This window comes from Scylla paramamosain, chromosome 7, assembly GCF_035594125.1.
Source record: "Scylla paramamosain isolate STU-SP2022 chromosome 7, ASM3559412v1, whole genome shotgun sequence".
Taxonomy (NCBI): domain Eukaryota; kingdom Metazoa; phylum Arthropoda; class Malacostraca; order Decapoda; family Portunidae; genus Scylla; species Scylla paramamosain.
Genome location: NC_087157.1, coordinates 18,467,257 through 18,474,756, shown reverse-complemented (window position 1 = coordinate 18,474,756; position 7,500 = coordinate 18,467,257). Strand labels below are relative to the sequence as shown.

At 42.5% G+C, this 7,500-nt stretch overlaps 2 long non-coding RNA genes across 2 annotated transcripts in view; one reads left to right on the top strand and one right to left on the bottom strand.

The window, feature by feature from the left end:
- LOC135102170 (uncharacterized) overlaps nucleotides 1-5,629 on the bottom strand; it is a 29,837-nt gene extending 24,208 nt beyond the window's left edge. Inside the window, exon 1 of the long non-coding RNA XR_010269567.1 lies at nucleotides 5,356-5,629. This is a non-coding gene — a long non-coding RNA (uncharacterized LOC135102170). The remainder of the gene's footprint in view (nucleotides 1-5,355) is intronic.
- Nucleotides 4,629-6,087, top strand: LOC135102169 (uncharacterized). Its single transcript, XR_010269566.1, has 2 exons — nucleotides 4,629-5,145; nucleotides 5,209-6,087. It is a non-coding gene; the product is annotated as an uncharacterized LOC135102169 (long non-coding RNA).
- Nucleotides 6,088-7,500: the final 1,413 nt, after the last annotated feature.

Sequence of the window (7,500 nt, the reverse complement as noted above, 5' to 3'; positions counted from 1 at the left end):
TAACGTGTCGTGGTCCGAGATGTTGCAAAGAATTGGTTTATAAAGGCTACTGGAAAACTCACAAACATTTTCATATTTTGATTAATAACTACTATTTACATTTCTTACAACTCAAAATTTCTTACTCGCATTCATCTTCAAATCATTCAAAGTTATTAAGTGTTACCTTATATTTCTTGAACATATTCACTGATCAGCGCAATCATCGTGCAAAACACAGACAATATGAAATGCTCAAACACAACAAATATTCAGTCGGCGCCATTAATGTTCAGTTACAAAAACACACGTGATATCTGCAACACATCACTTACTATAAACATTCCATGACTGAGTAAATCTTCGTACATCATACACATCTGTCATAACAAACATAAAACATCAGTTAAACATCCTGCTCCTCCTTTAATAAGATCATTGATTTATAGACTGCATTACGCTTTCAAACTGCACTTACTTTCAAGTTATTCCGTCCATCTCGACCCCTCTCTGGTCAGACCCTCTGGAACCTCTGGGTCTGTGTCTGCTACTCTCCGCAACTCTCCACTACTGAATTATTCCACTGTTACACGCTATAATATACAGTCGTTTGGGACTGCCTGTTTCTCTCAAAAACTATCGTAATTTTCATAACATTTTACGTATCTACTATTCACATTGCTCATCTATGCATGTGATCCGCCCACAGGCGTGGTGCTTGATACAGAAGCCAGTCAGAGGGTAGGGGCAGTTTGGAGGCGGAGCGTTAAGTGGGCGTAGGCTGACTTGTCCTTCTTGGTGCCTCACGCCTCCTGGCCTACTTTCCCTTTCAAATCCTTTCTCTGCCTCACCCCTGCTATCATTACCGTTAATCCCTCCTTGACCCAGGCTGCCTTCCCAGGTTGTATGGCCGTCTTCCTGTTGTGGAGTGCTTGGGTCCTGTGTCCTTGTTTGTGTTTTCTCGGTTTCCTCGATATCAAGTGCCAATTATCTTCCCTTTCCCGTGTAGTATGATCGTTTGTTATTCTCCATACTTCATTCATCTTCTCAATTTCTTCTTTCTTTTTACTTATTCTACCTTTTTTTTCTTTCCTCTCCCTTATTGTTTTGTTTTGTTTTTTTCGTTTTTTCTTCTTCTTTTTTGACAGTACAATATATATTGTAGTGCGGGGTCACCAGAAACTCTGATTCTTCAAATTGGGTTAATGTAAGCAGTGGCGTTCCTCAATGTTCAATCTTAGGGCAGATCCTCTTCATAATATATATGAATGACATAGACGAAGGAATCAGAAGTAAACTGTCAAAATTCACAGACACTAAAATTGCTAACAAGACTGACACCAAACCAGCGTCAAATTTTGCAAAATGATGCATACACTCTCATTGAATGGTGTGAAACGTGGCTTATAACTTTAATTTTGATAAATGCCACGTATCAAATATTGGAAATAGCAATCGGCAGGAAAATTATAAAAAGTAATCCTCCATCAAAAGTTTGGATCCTGAGAAAGATCTGGGAGCTTTAGTGACAACAGATCTTGAACCAAGCAAACAATGCAACGAAGTCATTGAAATTGCCAATAAATTAATAGTTTTCACCTTCCAATCTGAAAAAAAAAAAAATCTCACCTTATACAACTCACTTGTACGTCCTCATTTTGAATACAATGTAAAGTTTTTGTCATCCTGTTATAAAAGGAATATTGAGAGATTATAAAAAAAAAAAAAACAATACGAAATAGAGTAACGAAAATTACTCGAAGGCTTCGCAATAAACCCTACAAGGAACGCCTTAAAGAACGAGATCTATTCTCCCTCTCCAAACGCAGGCTAAGAGGGGATCTGATTATGCTTTACTAAACTTTTAAGGCTTTCACAAATATCAGACCGGAATTCTTCCTAAGATTCAACATGTCTAATATTGCAAGAAACAATAGTAAATAATAGGTAAGCGATTTCAAACAAATGAAGCCAAACATTTTACTTCAATCGTGTCATAAATATGTTGAATTGTGTTCCATCAAGCGTCGTTAACTCAGGTACTGTTCACTCATTGAAAACCTGTCTTGACAAGTATGTAGACACTAATTCCCGGTTGTCATTGTTCGTGTCTGAATAACGAACACGTTCACTCCATACTGTCCGTGCTGGCATGTAGATTGTATGTGGTCGAAGTAGTCCTCCTGTCTTTCTTTAGTTTCCTCTCACACTTCATGTTGTTTTTTCTGTACAACATGGTACCATTTTTCATGTGACCCTTGCCTGAAGGGATAGGGGGTGGGGGATGGAAGGACCCTTCTTCTGTGCTATCCTTTCTCTACCACTAATAGAGTAGAATAGTTACCCAAACAGACTTACAAGGACCTCTTGGTCTGTTACTGTTTGGACTTCTTTTGTATTCGTTTGGTTCCTCTTTCTGTGCTATCCTGTTTGTCTCTTCCACTAGTTAGCGTAGAGTAGTTACCCAAACAGCCCAGTAAAGACCTCAGGAACTTTTGCTCTTTAGGCTTTGTTTTTATTCTCCTCCTCCTCCTCCTCCTCCTCCTCCTCCTCCTCCTCCTCCTCCTCCTCCTCCTCCTCCTCCTCCTCCTCCTTCTCCTCCTCCTCCTTCTCTCATCACATAATGAACAATTAGCTGTGAGGGGCATTGAAAACTCAATTACCCAATCAGTGACTGTCATAGGGATTTGAGGTACCAGGGGTCACTGCTGCAGGAGTGCGGCGCTCCTTTACGAGAAGTGCACTCTTATAGGAGTCGCATGGTAGCCGGAGCCTGATTGACTGATGCCTCCCTTGAAAGCGCCAGGCACAGTATAGAGAACCCAGCAAGCCCACTTTTGTTACACTTTTTTTTTTTTCAATTTTCCGCGCATGACGTCACGTTGTCGGAGATCAGGACTGCCAGATTCGCCTTTTTTAGGCCAAAACACAATTTTTGGCTTTTTCTTGCATTTGGTCTAAGGATATCTAGTTTGCCATGAATTACATTATTATTATTATTATTTTTTTTTTTTTTAATATGTTGCTTATATATACTCCATTTGGCCATAACAAGTTTATTTAATATGGTAAGTTTGTTCACCGCCACCTAAGACAAAACTTTTTTTTTCAAGTTGTCGAGTGCACGTATGTTTTTCTTTATTTTCCTTCTGTTACCATGGTTATCCTTGCAGTTTTTCCCATTTTCTCTTATTGCTATTGAATAACAATAAGGGAAAATTGGACAAATCAACTGGGTGATGATGCTGATGACGCGCGAGTCCACGGCTGAACTCTGGCGTGTTTTTTTTTTTTTTTTTTTTTTTTTTTCAAGCGGCTGATGTAATTTAAGGCTTCCTATCAACAGCTACCTGTGTTCATGAACAAGCCAGGAGTACGTTGATAGGGTGCTGTCTATGGTAGTACCGTATATTTTGTTATGATGAGTCATTGGTAAACTCGTTTTCCATCCCCCAAAAGCGATCGTTCTGGTTGTTTATATTTATGTCGAGTGGGAAAGAAAAATGTCTAGAGCAGTGTCATTGAACTGTAGGCCCGCGCGCCAGTTGATTTAGTGTGGCCCGCGTGCACTCATTGATTAATTTTATATGTGGAAAAAAATACTTAAATGATATTCAGCAAAGGTCAAGTGTGTGGAATAATAACGATTAGCTTGTTATGACATTGCTGCTACAATAACATAATGCCTGCAGAGCGAAAGTCCTTCCCCATGGTTATGAAGTAGGGACGTAGGTATATGGTACACGTCATGAACACGGCCACTTCTTTGTGCCAAGAACGTTTTCATAATGTGTTGTTAGTATTTTTGCATTCACTCCTGAACCCACCAATCTCAGTTAGTGTACATTGGATTGGGGTCAGGTTTCAGATGAGGCGTCGGGAGCTGTATGGCCTTAGGCCTAGTTGCCTAGCAATTACCGTTACAAGTAACTCTCTTCCACTGTCGGTATTCTCACACTGGAATTGAATTCTTTGAATTCGTTTCCGTTTTTTGGCCCAGGCGAAGGACTGACGAAGTACGCGGCACTTGTATACACAGATCGCCACTCCAGTAGTCCGCTATAGCCCAGTGCTCAGTACACATCGTGTAATATTTGGTAAATTCTAAAGTGGAATAATATCAACTTTGGGTTTTTTTACTGCATGTTTTTTTTTGCATGTGCTGCAGGATGGACAGGTGTAATGGTGTGTTGTTATTGTTGTTGTTGTCGGTGGTGGTGGTGGTGGTGCAGCACAGGGGATAGTTCCAGAAGGCTGCTCCATAACCAAGGAATTCCTGCCTCTGTAAAGTTCTCTGATCTTACCTACTGGTATTTGTACTCCACGACATACTCCCACAAGTCAACAGTTATCTAATTATCACTGTGGGATGAACGTTCACAATAGAATGAGCAGCAGTTTTTCTTATTGAACTTTTGGTGCTGCATGAACACAGGAAGGGAAATGATGTGTTCAAATATATCTTGTTTACCGTTGGGGTTTCATGGCGTAGTGACAGTCTTGGGAACCCAGTGTCATATCCCATACAAAATACAATAAATAAATAACGTCATGAAAATAATTCACATCGTAATTATTTAATACATACTGGCGTGAACATAAGGTGGTTAAATAGAGCAACTTTACAAAAAAGATGGGGAAGATGGGGAAATAGACCAACTTTAAAAAAAAGAAAAAGGGCCCTCGTGGCCCAGTGGGTAGAGTGATGCACTTTGAGTTTGGCGTGAGGGAAGTGAGGGGCGCGTAGGTTCGAACCCCCCTCTCGGAACTCACAAAAACCTTGAAAGAGCATCCCTCCATCACCATGTGTGATGGAACTGCCCACGGGGAGGAGGGGAGGTGAGTGCGCAGCACCTCCCTACCCCTCCCCATGGGAGGAAGGCACCGCCTTACCGGCCCCCGGGAGAGCAAGGGAGGTGAGTGCACAGCGCTTCCCTTCTCTCCCCTACCTAACCCTGGCAAGTCTACGGACTACCAGGCAAAAAATAATAAAAACAAAAAAAAATAAAAAACAAAAAAAAAATGAAAATAAAATAAATAAAGGTAAGTGCATAGCACTTCTCTTAACCTAACAGAATAAAAAATATAAAGGTGAGTGCATAGCACTTCCCTTCTCTTCCAACCTACCAGGCAAAAGATAGAAAAAAAAATAGATAAAGAATTAAAGTGAGTGCATAGCACTTCCCTTGTCTCCGGCAAAAGATAGAAAAGAAAAAATAAAGAATTAAGGTGAGTGCATAGCACTTCCCTTGTCTCCTAACCTACCACGCAAAAAAAAAAAAAATAAATAAATAAAATAAAATAAAATAAATAAATAAATAAAGATAAATATATAAATAAATAAAAATAAATAAAAACCTCCTTACCACCTCGGACCTCGGGAGAGCAAGGGAGGTGAGTGCACAGCACTTCCCTTCTCTCCCCAAGTCTACGGACTGCCAGACCAAAAAGAATAAAATATATATAGGTATAAAAAAATAATAAAAGTAATAAAAAAAGATAAATGAAAAAAATAAGTAAATAAAACAAAAACAATAAAACTCCTACTCCCAACTGACCCAACAATACCCAACTACTCCCAACAATACCAACTGACTGACCCTGACAACCCCAAAGACCACCACCCACCTGGGAAGCACGGGAGGTGAGTGTGCAGCACCTCCCTACCCTTCCCAGTCTCCCAGTTTGACTTTGACCACCAATCTGACTCATCCTACCAACTCCAAAGAGCAACTCCAACTGTACAGACCACCACCACCACCACCCTTCTGATCTCGGCAAGGTGAGTGCGTAGCACTTCCCTGGACTGACCCTGACTGACTGACCCTGGCAACTCCAAAAACAACCAACCTGACTGACTTACAGATATGTAATCACCTAACTGACTGGCCCTGGGGAGCATGGGAGGTGAGTGTGCAGCACCTCCCTACACTTCCCAGTCTCCCAGTTTGACCTGACTCATCCTGGCAACTTCAAAGAACAACTCCAAATGTACAGACCAACAGTACCTCCTACTCTGTGTCCCACTCTGACCCTGATCCATACATCCCTACATCCTACCCTGTCCTGGCTAGGTGAGTGCGTAGCACTTCCCTACCACCTGCCTTTCTGACCCTGGCAACCATAAAAACAACCAACCTGACTGACCTACAAATCTTACTGTAATCTGGCAACAGACCACCAAACTGACTGACTCTGGGGAGCATGGGAGGTGAGTGTGCAGCACCTCCCTACCCTTCCCAGTCTCCCAGTTTGGCTTTGACCACCAATGTGACTCATCCTACCAACTCCAGATGTACAGACCACCACCACCACCCCTCTGGTCTTGGCAAGGTGAGTGCGTAGCACTTCCCTTGACTGAGTGGGCCTGACTGACTGACCCCCGCAACTCCAAAAACAACCAATCTGACAAATGTTACAAATGTAACCTGGGGAGCATGGGAGGTGAGTGTGCAGCACCTCCCTACCCTTCCCTACCCTTACCAAAATAAATGAAAAATAAAACATAAATAAAAACAAAAATAAATAAAGTAAAAACAATAAAACTCCTACTTCCCCCTCAATAAAATGACTGAGTCTGGCAATCTACAATAAATAATAAAAATAAAACAATACCAACCTGACTGACCCTGACAACTCCAAAGACCACCACCCCACCTGGGAAGCACGGGAGGTGAGTGTGCAGCACCTCCCTACCCTTCCCAGCCTTCTAGGTTGACTTTGATCCCCAATCTGACTCATCCTAGCAACTCTAATTGTACCGACCACCACCAGTACTCCCCACCCTGGCAACTGATCCTGGCAAGGTGAGTGCGTAGCACTTCCCGTGACTCATCCTGGCAACTCCAAAGACCCACCATCCTGACCGCCCTGGGGAAGCACGGGAGGTGAGTGTGCAGCACCTCCCTACACTTCCCAGTCTCCCAGTTTGACTTTGACCACCAATGTGACTCATCCTACCAACTCCAAATGTACACACCACCATCACCACCCCTCTGATCTCGGCAACGGTGAGTGCGTAGCACTACCCTTGACTGACGGGGCCTGACTGACTGATCCCGGCAACTCCAAAAACAACCAACCTGACTGATGTTAGAAATGTAACCTGGGGAGCATGGGAGGTGAGGTGCAGCACCTCCCTACCCTTCCCAGTCTTCCACCAACCTGACTTGAATTTTGACTGGGGAGCAAGGGAGGTGAGTGTGCAGTACTCCTACTATCCCCACTCTAAATACCCTATCACCAAACAATTCAGACCACCAAACTGTCTTAGAAGAACAAGAACAGAAAGCAACGCCATCAGAGGAAGAAGAAGCAGCAGCAGCAGCAGCATTACCGCCATCAGAAGAAGGAAACAAGAAAAAGAGGCAAAGAAAAAGAATTACCACCACTGTTATCGGAGGAAGAAACAGCAGCGTCACCGCCATCAGAGGAAGAAACATATATATGTAAACTACGACTGGTCAAACTTTCTGTGGCACCAGGCTAAGTTCGACCTGTGATGGGTTGGTGTTTAGCGAC